We start from the raw sequence: 14,693 nt of genomic DNA, 5'->3' as shown, positions 1-14,693 counted from the left end.
CCACTGGCAGCTCCATCCAGGCCCTGGAAAGAAAAAGTCATGGACTTTTCTTCCTACTTGGGAGTCTATTAAAAGGTACCTCTTGGAATTGAAGGGTCATGTCAGTTTTACTTGAGTGTAGGGAGGCTTCTGTACTGATGGAGGTTGGGGTGTAATGTCCAGAACAGGTGAGAGTCTAGCATGTTAATTACCATGCTTCCTCACTCTGTCCAGGCCTAGGAATTGTAGGGCCTGTGTAGCCAGCAAGGAAGGAAAGTGGAGCAGAGAAAAATCTAACAGGTTCCTCAGGTATTGATAATAAACAGGAACACCATGCAGATTTTGAAGGGAAGGAAAGATAAGGGAAAATTCAGTATGGAACAATGTGATCAGCAGAAAGCAAAAAGAACAGTCAGAAATGACATATGACATCTCCCCAGTGCTTCCATCTCCACAGATCTGAGAACACTTAATAAATTGCTTCTGCAGGGACCTCATCACCCATGGCTGGCATGCAGACACCTCTGGGAGAATGCCACAGCTATTATGAAGCATGCAGCTGTCACATACAAGTGGTTGGGACAGGAAGGGGAGGGAAATCATGGAAGGAGCTGCAGGGAGAAGTAGGGAATCCAAGAAAATGCCTGACTCTGCAACAGGTGTCATAAGACAGGTGCCATTGTAAAATCCCAAAACCTGATTTTGGTTTTGCACACACATTGGTTTTGCACACACAAGGTCTTGCACACACATTGGTCACTGACTAGTGACCTGTTCAGCTCGGACAGTCTGTGCCCCCTCATAATAAGGGGTTGTCCAGCCAGATCCTGGAAGAGTTCACCATGTCAGGCAGATGAGATGCCTTAGCTGTCCATAGGACCTTAATTGCTCTGACTGAACTAGATCTGTCACAAATTTGAGCCTTGCAGCATTTTTAGAGGATTATCATTTTTTTTTATTTGTCTGCCACACTGCCTTTTTTCAAAATAGCTCCAGTCTCACAGCCATTGAGACTGAACCAATATCTGTCCTCAGTCAAGATGACTGTTGTTGTTCCATGATCTTTGCTATGAAAGAAAGTGATGTTGTTCCTAATAAAATGACCACTGGTTTAGTGGAGGTGAAGCAGGCTCCTCTCACTGAAGGTTGCAGTTAAGGAATTGTCAGGTTTAGGACTGGGGGCAGCAGGGAGAGTCGGGAACAGGATGGGACATAGGGACTAGGGAATTTTAGGAAGTAGTGAAGGGGTAGGAGGACATCAAGACTTTTGATTTCGTGGGTATGGTAGCTGGAAGTTGTGGAAGTAACTGCATAAGGTCAGCTATTTAGATTGTGCAGGGTGCAAGGGATGCAAGCTGCATTGCATTTAAACTCTGATTGGCTGCCCTGCTCTCAGAAACAGTTTATGATCAGTGTACACAGGCATAAGGCAAATACAAGCTGGAGGAGACTGGGTGAGGAGGTATGGCAAGGAACATGGCAAAAAGGGAAAAAGAGGAGTGATAGAGATGGATATGGAAAATAATGGACTGGCAGCTATTCTCCTCAGTGATGGGAGCATGACGGGGAGGAAGGCAGTTTGGCTTGCTCTACAGGCTACATGCTGCAGCTTGAATCCCTAGCCAGGGCTGACCACATACAAGCTGGAACTAAATCTAACCCAAACTAAATCCCAGAAGGCAGAGTTGGGGGAGAGGAATTTGGGGGAGGAGTCTAACATGATTTTGCAACTCTTAGGCTTGGTGATGCTGCCTCTGTCCTCCTAGTTTTCTGTTTCACAGTATCCCAGGGCTCTTAGTCCTAGCTGCTGTAGATATGTACATATTTCCTGGGTATTCTGCATTTGCTGAGGCACTCCTGGGAGGCCTGTGTGTGCTTTCTCTGAATGTGCTGATTTAGTCAGGTAGCATGGTAGGTGGGGATGTCATGGAAATGTCTTCTGTTTGGTAATGGATTGTCTTCCATGACTGTCTTATCTGTGGGTCCAAAGATGACTGATGAGGCCGAGCCAGGATTAACAGACCCTGCTGCAACTTGGGCATGTGTTTCCATGATGGGTGGATAGCTTCAGATTCATGTTTCAACCACAACATAGTGTTTCTGCCACACCTGGTTTTCTGTCTTCTATTGTTGTTGTAAGATTTCAAAGTACTGAGATCCTTGCATTAGACTCCTTTGCCATTTGGGGCAGTCTTAGATGATCACAAATTGATGTCAATGTTGTATTTTTCCAAGTTGGCCTTGAGGATGTCTTTCAACTGCTTTCTCTCCCCTCCTCTTGGGTGTACACCTTGACTGAGCTGGGAGAATAAGACTTGCTTCTCGAGTCTGTTGAAAGCGACAGCTCACCAAAACTCCCTAAGTGGTCCTCCAGCCCATATAATTACCCCCACCTGCACTAAAACATCATCAGTGTATTGAAGCTCGATGACTGAAGTCAGGGCAGTCTTGGTTTTGGCTTGGAGTCAGCTGAGATTAAACAATTTATCCTCCATTTGGTATTTTAGCTCCACTCTGGTTGAAAGCTTGTTGGTAGTCAGATGTAACATCATGGTAAGGAATATTGAGAAGAGTGTTGCTTAATGGGACTATCTTAACCTCAAAGGGATCTGTCATAGATCAGTTACTGAGAACCACTCATAAAATCCTGGAGCAGGCAAAGAATGATGACAAATTTTGGTGGGCATCCATACTTCAAAAGATTCTCTGTTGACAGTGTCAAAGGCTTTCATGAGGTCAACAAAGGCCACATAGAGAGGTTTTTGCTCCAGCTGCTGAACTGGAAATGGAGCATGGAAATGTAGCTATGTGGGCACAAGCAGAACTCTGTTGGTTATAAGTAGGCAAGTTTCCTGTGCCCCTAACCAGGAACAGAATCAGACTTTTGGTTATAGTGTACTCAGGCCCCTAGTGCCACCATCACATGACCAAATATGTCAGTGGAGCTGTGTGCATTACTGGTTCATGCAGTTACTGGAACTGCCTGTGCAAAACAAGGAAGACACATGAGGAGCTAATTCTGATTACTTGCAAATGCAAGCATCCAGGACAGTAACTGTGCATGGAGATGAGGTTTTCAACACACAGTTATTCATTCCCTTTATAGCTATCCAGAGCACTGACAACCATTCTACTGGAGCCCAGGGCTGCTGGGGGTATTGGCATGGCAATAGTGGGCAATTCTGGCAATAGCAGGATAAATACCTTATAGCCATGAGTTACAGCCCTTAGGATGTAATCATGCTTGAGCCTCCTTCAGCTGTCAGCACTACAAAATGAATGCCACCATATGGGGAGGGAGCTCAGGTGGTCCTGCAAAACCCTGAAGCAACAGCTGCATGCTTGGTATAGGACGATCTAATGAAGTGCTTTATTAATTGTACTGTGAACTTTCTCTTTAATGATTCTTCCCTTAAACTCCCCCTGGTTAAACTAATGGTCTATAGTGTGTTCAGCAGATGGATTATCCATAGGTGCATATCTGACAGAGGGGACTGTGTAGGGCTCCCTAGCTAGGCAGAAATAAAAATGAATTTGCCCTCATTATTGCAGACATATATCAGAGGCTTCACTATTATATGTAACAGCAGAAGTCCTGCTGTACCTTATTCTTTCCCATGCATGGTGGCCCCCATGTTCACTTACAGGTACAGAGACATATCTCACATTTCCATAGGTTTGTGCTCTGGCACTAAGGTTTCCTGAGAACTTTTGGTTTGACTGACAGTAGAGGCCTCCAATAGAAACTACCCTTTATCTAGGGTTTTGGGCATTGGGGGCTTTGCTGCCAGCTGTTAAGTTTCTGAAACAGTTTTGAAGGTAGCTAAGCAGGGCAGAGAGAGATGGTATTACAAAGAGGCATGTGGGGACCAATGGGGAGCAGCAAGTATCACTGCTATCCTTCTTGGAGGCACCAGGATGCGCTACCCACTTGGGGTTCAGTGTGATTCCTGCCTCTCCCACATGCTGCTGGAAACAGAACTGGTCAAGAGCACCACAGGGCTAGAATCCAATGCTTTGCAGAATATGGCAGCTTCAACAAAATGGCATTTAAAAACATAATGAACTATTTCCACTTTTTGTTCTAAAATTCCTTGTTTTTTCATAAATGTGAATTCACGTTGTATTACAAAAAACATCATAAGAGCTTAAAAATAAACCATGTCATTTGAGCTGACCCAAAATTCAGCCTGGGGGGTTGAACCATGAGTGGGATCTTACTAGACCTTTGTTGCTCTCCACCTCAAGTAATTTGTCTGCAAGGGGATAAGACAGGAAATAATAGTCTTAAACTGCAACGAAGGATTTTTAGGTTGGATATTAGGAACCACTTGCTCATTATTAGGATGGTTATATATTGGAACAGATTACCTAAAGAGGCTGTGAAATCTTCATCCTTGCAAGATTTTTTAGTGGAGGTTAGACAAACTCTTGACTGGAATAATTTAAACCTCCTGAGGTCCCTTCCAGACCTACTTTTCTATGAATATATGGATCTCCTTGGTAGGTTATTAGTGTCTCCACCCTCCTCAATATCTCAGTCTTCATCAGGACACTTCAGTCCCCCTCCCCTTTTTTTGTGTCCTTGTGACAAGGTATTTATCAGAATTCAGAGATTCATTGGAATCTGACAGGGCCACACTGTGAGTGCTTCTGCTATGGCCTGGAACTTGCAACCTGTGGATAGTCAACTGTGCACCTTAGCACCTATACTGCCCCAGCTCCCAGTCCTCCCATCACCCCTCAATTAAGCTATCCTAACTAGGTGTCATTGCTTTGCTTCTCTAGGACTCTTGTCTATGTCTGCAGCTCAGACTTAGTGATTTTGCCATTCTAGGGAGTCAGGCCCAGCCCATGGCACACACTGTTCTACTGCTCTGGGCTCTGCAAACCCAGCTCAAAGGTCAGATTACCAGTGCCCAAGGCTGGACAGCTGTCCAGCAGAAAAACTGCTAAAGGATGATGACAGACCCCACACTAACCTGGATCCAGTCCAATAACCCCCTGTGATATGGGACATGAGCTGAGGTAAGAATATCTTATATCATCTGGGTCCATTTCTATGCATGATAATTGAAAGAAAATGGTGGGTGGGAGGCACTGCATGGTACCTCAGGAGGCCATACCTAGTCACACCCCATATTAAAATCAAGACCATCCTTAACTAAATCATCTTTGACAGATGTTTAACTTACTCCTAAAACTTTGGAAATAACTCTTATGCATAACTACAAGTACAGGATGTAGTTTGTTAAAATAGCTCAAGAGATCCAAGGAAGAGATCCATGCTACCCCACTAGTGAGGGAGGCAAACATTCTGAGTAGAGGGAAGACCCTATAGTCAGCAACCTCTGGATTTTGTAGTTCTAGCTGAAGTATCAGAACATCCAAGTCAAAACCCCAGCTTTGGCTTTGCCCAACAACCAATGCTTCTGAAAAAGGCAAACTCCCACTCCTGCCCCAGATACCAGTAGCAAACAAGATGGGGGAAAAATATTTCCTGGCTCCACATAGCAAAGTCCAGCAGCATGGGATAACCAGACACTCTCCACTCTGCACAGCAACCTAGGAATCAAAAACACAACTCCATGCATCACAAACCCTGCCTGGAGACCCAGAACTTTATGTTCTGTTTGCATTGCATTCAGGACACCAGGACTGGAATTAAAGCTCTATTTCTTGCTCACTAGCTTAGTGAATCCATTTAGGTCATCTAGCAAGATTGAGTCTTTACCAGGATCCTTCTCTCCATGCAACAGTCTCCTTTCAGTCTTGGTTTCCCCTTTGGCAGGCTGTTCAAAAGAAGCTTTCCACTGGCAAACACAAACTGAAGTCTGCTGGGTGGTTGTTGGCTGGGGGGAGGTATTTGTTTTTGGGGTCAAATAATCCAACCATTCCTTTCATGGATAAATCTTAGATTTCCTCCCCTCTCACTGTTAAATGACTTCACTGAAAAAACCAGAATAATTGCTTTCTTTTTCCCTTTCATCACTTTTTCCCCACTGGAAAAGGTAGAAAAACCTAAAAAGCAATAACAACAATTGTCAGTCTAATTTTTTTAATAGAAAAATTATTTGAAAAAAGCCATTAAATCAGAGGAGTTCAACCCCTGGCTGCTAGTCCAAATGCAGCCTGCAGAGCTGTGTCATCCTGCCCACAAGGCTCCCCAAATGTCCAGAAATTTTGCAATAGGGAAGCAGGGGCAACATTAATTTAATTGCCACTCCCTGACTACTAAATTTCCAGATGCTGTGATGCATTTGCTATTTCTCCTTGCCTTGCTGTAGTCATCTCAAGTGTATTTCTTACTGCCAGTATCCAGACTGAATTCAAGGAACTGGATGCTCTGGGATTTTCTCAGGAGTGAGAGAGTGTACTGGAGAGAGCTGCTTTATGGATATGTTTAGTAATCTGGTTGTGTTGCTTGGTCTGCTGTCTCCATCAGCAGCTATGCCATCTCTCTAGGGCAGGGTTTCCCAACCTTTTCCAGCCCAAAGTACACTTACATTAATAAAAATTTTCTGTGGCACACCTGTTAAGGCATCATACCTATTGTAGCTCATTGCCATGGCAAAATTCTGTGGCACACCTGTTCATTTTGGATGACAGACTTTTGTGCCATGGCACACTGATTGCTCTAGGGTTAGGGCACTCTGCTAATGGTTTGGACTGCAGCTGTTGACTGATAGCCCCACAGGATCATGTGACTCGCAAGGAACATTGTGGACTCCCCTCTCTGAACAAGGATGTGCAAGGATAACATTTAGGAGCACAGTACTGGAAGGATCTTTCTGGCCCTATGTCTATCCACCTCCTCCCTCTTTATCAATTGCTATCCACTCAGATCCCATGGGGGCCTGATCCCCATGCCACCTGAGTACCTTCTCTCTGAGGACCTTTTCAATCCCTCCCTCATCCCCTCCTGGTTCTCTCTCTCCATCCTGCTCTTCTCACACTCAGATTTTCCTGAGCTTATCTTCTCCTTTGCTGTGGTGCTTCATTTTGGCAGCAATAGATGCACAGTCACCTTTTAGTGATCTCAAGCTATTAAAATAGGACAAAAGGTAGTATTGAGGAGATCAAGAATACAGCTCTGCAGAACTAAATTAAAGTTTAGATTGTGTAGAAGGCAGCAAAATCCACTGTAAATACCACTATTCCCAAAGCCCTCGGCCTCTAAGCAGTGTCTGTCAGATGTCCCTGCAAAGGATTATTTTCTAATTGTCTGAGACACTTCTCCAAGCAATCCCCTTCCCCTTTGTATTAACCAAAGTGTAAACTCCAGCACTTGCTCAAATCTGTCTCTGACCTCACACCCAGATAGGCAATTCCCTATGGGAATGTTCGGACCAGCAGGATCTGTGCTGTCTATGTGAAAGCTCTGCCCTGTCTGTTTCAGCCCGTTGTGAAACAACTACTGCCAGGAGGATCGGAGCATGGAGCCTTCATACTGTATAAACAAGCCCTTGGAGCACATACACAGGTAGCTGCATGGGGGTCCTAGGCTGTACACACCAGTAGCTCTCTAGATACATACCTAGACATAAGTACAGGCAGTCTTCTGACTTACGACACAATTGGTTCCTGAAAACCGCATCTTAAGTCGAAACGTTGTAACTTGGAACCAATTTTCTCATAAGAAACAATATTATAAATGGGGGATTGGTTCCTGAAGCAAGGCCCGATACCTTATTTTCACCAAAAATACCCCAGAATTTTGTACTTGATCAATTATAGATGAGAAATATAGCTACATTAATGTATCTATATTGTAAATAGCAATCATATTGATTTGGAAGGACTTGTTTGAGGTGACTTTGCTGGACTTTTTGAAGGGCTCTTGGTTAGACTTTTTAAAGGGTTCTTGGCTGGAGTCTTCTCAAGAGCCTTGGCTGCAGGTTTTTCTGGAGTCTTGTCTGCTTTCTTAAAAAAAGTGTCCAAGGAAGTTTGGACAGATGTTCTCCAGGGAGATGAGTGACGCAGCAAACTTGTGCGCTGGCATGGCACTGCATCAGATCAAGTGTTGTAAGTTGAAACTGGCATTGTAAAGTTGAAACAGGGTGTCAATTTATAAAACTTGTAAGTGCAAAACATTGAAACTTGAAATATTGTAAGTCGAGGACTGCCTGTGTACAGAAATCAGAGCTAAGTGTGAATGCATCAAGCTGCATGTGTGCAAATACATGGTCATCTTGGGACTGTAAGTCATAGCCTTGGAGGGAAAAAGAACAGAATTTGTTTTATTGGCCAGTGGAAAGCTTTGATGAATTTGACTCATCAGTTGTTGCCAGTTATGGAGGTGCTTGCAGTGACTCAGCTAAGGCTGAGTTGAGTTATACACTTAAAATAGAGATCGGGCCTCTTGTTTTGCAGAAAAATACAGTATACACTCAACAAAATTACAACTGCAAGGAAGAATGATTTCCCACCCCTGTATATTGCTTTCCAAAAGACACGGGTTGCATCAGAGGAACAAGAGGGAAGCAGAAACAGGAGTGAACATGCAAAGCAATGTGTGGGAGCAAAAGGGCAGGGGAAACCAGTGTATGTATGTCTAGAAAGGTACAAGAGACTGAAGAAATTTGGAGTATAGGACAAATAGGGAATCCAGGCTATATACTGACTGCTGCATGCTGCTCTAGAGAAACAAAGCAGCTGTACTGATATACCCTTGCTGCTGCATACTGCTCCAGGAGGTAGACAAAAAAGCAGAGGATGCCAGCACAGCTGGCTGTAAAAGGTGAAAAAAAGAAAACTATTCAGGTCAGGGCTACAATTCTACAAAAACACTAGAAGCATACCCAGTGACAATCTTATTGAGTTTCCTGTGGAGTATGACAACTTACAAAAAAGAAATTTTTAGACAAAAAACAAGTTTAGCTGGAATTAAGGTTGAGAGTAATTTAGGATGAAATGCCTTGCAGGGATGTTGCCACTATCCTAAAATCGAGATTTATAAACCCATGACATACACAATTAAAGAGTAAATTTTTAAAAAGTCAAAATATGTTACCATCTGGAAATTCAGTTAGAACACCCAAACAATCTTAAGTCTCTGTGGAGTGCTGAGGTCTTCAGGGAAGGGAGAATCAAATGTTTTCTTGAAAATTCATTTTAAGCTGATCTGGCTCCTCAAAGGTTGAAGTGCTTGATCACATCATACAGAACCACTGCCCATGTGTTGCTCACCCATGTGCAGTCTCTTAAGTGTACAGGGAAGCTACCTGTGTGTATTCCTTATGCTCCTAGCACATTTTTACTTTGTGCTGGAACACACTTCATTTATCCTCAAGTTTACTTATCTCTTTGATCGTTTACAAGTAGAGTCAGTATTGCTGCAGACATTTATCTGCACAGAATAGTGGGAGCACACCTGGAATTACTGACCATGCAGCAATGCCTTGAGTTTTAGAACATGTTCCTGCCCAGCTCCACAGGCATCTGCATCTAGAATAAATCTGTAAACACATCTTGATTCGCAGATGTAAATGTTTTCCTCCACAGTAACCAGACAGCAGTAGGCTATGTCTGGGGATATGAGCTACTTCGTTCCCTGAGCTCTATTACCATTCTGTGGACAGCAGGGAGCAAGATGAAACTTTCAGGGTGCATCTACATGTGCAATTAGTGCACATGAATAAACTCTAGAATTTATAAATCTTGGATGACTGACTGTAGGGTTAGTGATGATGTGGTGATTGATTGGTGCTTGTGCTAACCATTCTTTGTGCCATTAAGTAAGTAAGGAAAAGTCAAAAGATTTTGAAAGGGTGGACCATATTTGATGTTGTGAGGGGAGCTGAGTTACTGATGGGTGGAATATGTCCCGGTGTACTGCCAGTGTAGTATGGCTATTATCATGGAGTCTGGCTAGTAGGGCTGTGTGAAGCTTCGATCCCTGATTCAATTTGGCAGAGATTCGGCCTGATTTGGTGGCTGAATCCAAATCGAATCAGAGGACCCTTTAATCTCTCCGAATCGGAACTCTCAGAATTGATTCGGAGAGATTCAGAAAGATTTGGCAATTTGGACACAGATACAGCTTTAAATGTTTTTTCTATATACCTCAAGGTACCAAGCAGCTTGTGAATGCTGTGATGCTGGGGCGCGTGGAGTGTTCCACAGAAGGGTGGGGGGCTCCCCAGTGTGCTCAGCAGCAGACCCAGAAGTGGACCAGAAGCACTTCCGGTCCACTTCTGGGTCTGCTGGGGAGAGCGCTGGGGGGGCCCCCCGTACCTCCCCTGCTCAGCAGCTGGTGTCTCCTGGGTCTAGGGCGGTGTCCACGGTCCCCCCACAGTCAATCACTGAGTTAGGGGTGTGCAGGGGGGACCCCAGTGCACTCTCCAGTGGACCCGTAAGGGGACTGGAAGTACTTCTAGTGCACTTCTGGGTTCACCGCTGAGCATGTGGAGAGCCCCACTGCACTCCTGTGGGACACCCCCTTCTGCTGCTGCGGTGGGGCAGGGGCAGGGCCCCTGAGAGGGGGAAGGGAGTGCAGCAGCAAGGGTGGGCAGACCCAGCTCAGTAGAGGGAAGACTAACTCTCCTCCCTGCCCCACACTGCCTCAGGGGCCATTGTGCCCACTGCTGCAGCAGCGAAGACTGTGTATCTGGAAGACCTGGCTTGGGTCCCTGCCAGTGAGACAGGGAGAGGGGAATTGACTAGCATCACAAATGAAAGGGACCCGTGGGTAATAATAGACCACAGTATGAATATGAGTCGGCAGTGCAATGCTGTAGCCAGTAGGGCAAATAATACTCTGGCATGCATCAATCAATCATCCAGCAAAACCAAGGAGGTGATTCTTCTGCTCTACTCAGCACAGTGAGACCCAAGCTGGAGTACTGTGTCCAGTTCTGGGCACCACACTTTCATAAGGACGTTGACAAGCTTGAGAGAGTCCAAAGAAGAGCCACCCGTATGATCAGTCTTAAAAGGCAAGCCAGATGAGGAAAGGCAGAGGGATATGGGACTCTGCAGCCTGAGGAAAAGAAGGGTAAGAGGGGAACTGGTAGCATCTTACCGCTACAATGGGGGAGTACATCAAGGGCTTGGTAAACAACTGTTCACCAGGGCACCTGAGGGGGAAACCAGGAGTAATGGCCACAAACTCCTAGAAGATCAATTAAAGCTCAACATTAGGAAAAACTTTTTTAGTCAGGCTGTCCAGACTATGGTATAAGCTCCCTCCAGATGTGGTGCAATCACCTACCCTGGAAATCTTCAAGAGGAGACTGGACAGTTACCTTGACGGGGTCACCTGACCCCCAGTTATCTTTCCTGCTTGGTGCAGTGGGCTGGACCCAATGATCTTCCAAGGTCCCTTCCGGCCTTACAATCTACGAACATATGAATTAAACCTTTCCATGGCCAGTTTAGCCCGGACTGGCCATGCCTCCCCCACAGCTTCCCTTGCAGCCAAAGACCTGCTTTAGTGCCCCCTGGCTCCTGGCCTGAGCAACTGCAGGCATGTGCCTGCATTGTCTCAGTCCAGAGCGAATGTTTGTCCTATTAGAAACAAGTTCAGCCTAGGCAGGTTAGACTAACCTGCAAAGGTTGAATCAATTCAGGCTCCGACTTTTTGAATGTCTGTCCCTAGCCTAAAAGTCTGGTAAAAAGCAACTGACCTGCCCCCAGCACTTTCTAAGAACTTGCCCCCCAGCCCATTTCTGTGGAGCATTGACCACAGTGAGCAATACAAGGGCTGAGAGGTTTATGATGCTACAGAGGGTGCAGCAAGAACATCATCTTCCTGGTGGGAGAGAGACTTCTGGAGCAGGTTCATGCTGGTGTCTCAGCTTCCTCCAGAACACCAGCCTCCCCAATCTTCCCCACAAAACCCCCCCAAAACAATCAAACAAAAACACTCCCAGGCCTGTCTGTCACCCCAGCATTTGCACAGAGGGGACTGTGTGGTGACCCCTCTTCATCCTCAGGTTGAGCTTGGCAGAGGATGCACAGGCTTTTCCAGTAAATAAACAGAGCATATGTTGGTTGCACAGATTATATACTGCGTTGTAAGAAGCTATTGATTTCCATCTTGTATATACAGGCTGGTGTCACAGCAACCAGCTGCATTAAACACTCTGCATTAATGAAACATGGACAGCCTGTGGTTTGCAGGGGAGGAGCAGGGAGCTTCACTCCATGAAACACTGCCCACTGGGGCTAGGATAACATTCCAAACCTATGCCAGCAAGACTGGATGGGTATAGACCCAGCTGCTGCCCAGATATAATTGCATTCTTTCTGTCCTCCTTGAATGGGGCCAATGCCAGCTGCCATGCATGCAGTCTAGCCTGATGATATCTCCCTTCCTTCTTGCTCCTTGGACTAGAACTTGTGTGGACTGTATTTAATTGCTGGCACTCTGAGACTCGGGTCATCAGTTTAGTTGACTTATTGTGTGTGGGACCAGAGAGTGACCTCTCTGTAGACAGCCAGACATGGCTGCCCAGTTCAAGGACATGGAAGAGCCAACTCACTGCAGTTGTATTGCAGGGATGATTAGTATCACAGGGATGAGGCAAAGCCACTTCCTTGTGGGCCTGGGACCTGGTCCTGTGGCAAAGTTTCAGGACATCACAATAAGGCCATGCAGGGAATGGTGTTAGGTTACAGACTTTGGGTAACCCATGCTGTGGCAACTGTGACAAGTATAGCAGCTTCACTGATGTGGGAATCTGCCTCCTAATGGGTTTGGGATGCACATATTGTTGGGTGTAATTGAATACCCTGGTGCCAGTGTTTCCTACGATCAGTTCCTAGCCCTGACACTGTCTGTGCCATCTTGCCCAAAACTTTTACTGCTTTTGTACCTCTGTTTCCTCCATGTGTATGGCAAGAGAAGGGTTCTTTTCTTTCCCAGTGAGGGGTAGGTTGTTCTTGCTGAGATAAAATATTTTGAGCATAAGATGCCCACTTCCAGTGAGAAAAGAAAGGGACTTTGCTGGAGCAACTGCCAAGGTAGCCAGTTTTCTGCCCTCACAACTGCTATCAGTATCATCTCAGTTCTCTGGGGAGGTGCTTTCCACAGCAGTCTCCCTGCATTGTGATAATTGCCTTCACATAAACCAGGCCCGTGGTACATGGTCACAATTGAATTATTGAGGTAACAACAGCAGCAGGAGGGACTTAGGCAGTTAGTAAGGAGAAACAGAGTCTGAAATGAGATGGGGTTGACAAAGCAGTTCTGGCCCAAAGGGATGGCAGATGCTGCAGAGGAGGTGGCAGCAGGACAGGAAGGAGGTCAGGCAGCATATCACTACCTGGCAGGGGAAGGTCTCAGAAGGATGAGAAAAGCAGTTTGGGGCACTCATTGGGGTAGAAGTGCTCAGATGACATGGAAGAGACCCAAAGATGCTGCTTTCATAAAAGCTCTGCATGTGATGGGCTGGGTCATCACATTTAAACATGATGTTTGAACCATCAGCATCTTGGCTCTTGCAGGAGGGCAGTACTGCTGAAAAAACTCTACTCTTTACTTGGGCCAGCAAGTTACATGGCATTGTTCCCATCAAAGGCAGGGAGGTTGAACCAGTATTTAGAATTTACCAGCTTTTGAACTCTAGTCTCTGTAGTAACACCAGGAGGCAGCAAGTGTCCATTCCCAGCAAGGGGTGGATTAGTAATACAGCATGACCAGATGTGAAGAGCCAGTTTCCAAGCTGCCTCTGTGGGAGAGGAAGTGGGGAGGGGGTCATCTGAACACAGTTGCCTAGTTAGCTGTAATGGCAAAACTGCTTTTGGAAAGGAAAATAAATTAGAAACCTCTAGCAAAGCTGGAGGTTTCCACGTGGGAGTTTCCTTGGGGTTTTTTTTTTTTTTTTTTTTTTTTAAGTGGTAATGAACATTCTGGTTCTCAATGTCTCTGTATCACATTAGTCAGTCAGTAATGGGGATGTGTTTGTATTTTCCATTAGCATTAATTAGCGCTGAAAAATAGGAGACTGCAAGTTCCAGCTCTCCACAGACAACGTGACTCATCTGTCCCCAGTTCTCTTCTGCAGACTTCTTGATGAAGCTCTGCCAGCCTTGGCAGAATTATGTGTACACCCAGAATTCTTTGCAGACTCCCTCAGACATACCCAACACTCCCTTGCTGACATATGCATGGCCAGTTCTGTCAAATGGCAGATGCAAAGTTCCTTCCTTGCTGTGGTAACTGGTGCTTACACAGATGGCTGGGCTGTTGCTTTAGCTTCATGCACAGACCCAGTCAGCTTGCTCTGAAAGGTGAGGAACTATTTTTAATCTTGGACCAATGTTTTCCAAGAGCCACTGCCTACAGAGTGAGTCCTAGGAAGGACTTGGGGCATGCAGTGTTGGGACACCTACCAGCCATTCTTTTCCAGCCTGAGGCTTAGTGGTTGTCCTTGCTTTTACTATACACACAATGCTGTCCTTGCTTCACACACAAACATAGTGCTGCTCCTGGCAACTCCACTACTTCCATTCAGTGATGGCTTCATGACAAAGGCTGTCCCAAATCTTTCTACACCTGACCTAGCCTCTACTGGGGTCATCAAAGAGATTTGCCTTGGTTTCAGTGGGAGAGAGGCCAAGCTGGGAGCCCACAGTAAGTATGGACACTGGCATCTGGGAGCCAGCCTCTCCTCATGCACCGTGCAAGGCTCCCCACTGCCCTCCACTGCATGGGGGGGGCTCTGTCACGATCCCACCCCACAACCCCTGCCTGCTGCCTTAGCCCCCTG

The sequence above is a fragment of the Alligator sinensis genome, unplaced genomic scaffold (genome assembly GCF_000455745.1).
Source record: "Alligator sinensis unplaced genomic scaffold, ASM45574v1 scaffold452_1, whole genome shotgun sequence".
NCBI lineage: Eukaryota > Metazoa > Chordata > Crocodylia > Alligatoridae > Alligator > Alligator sinensis.
This window is presented reverse-complemented; position numbering follows the sequence as displayed.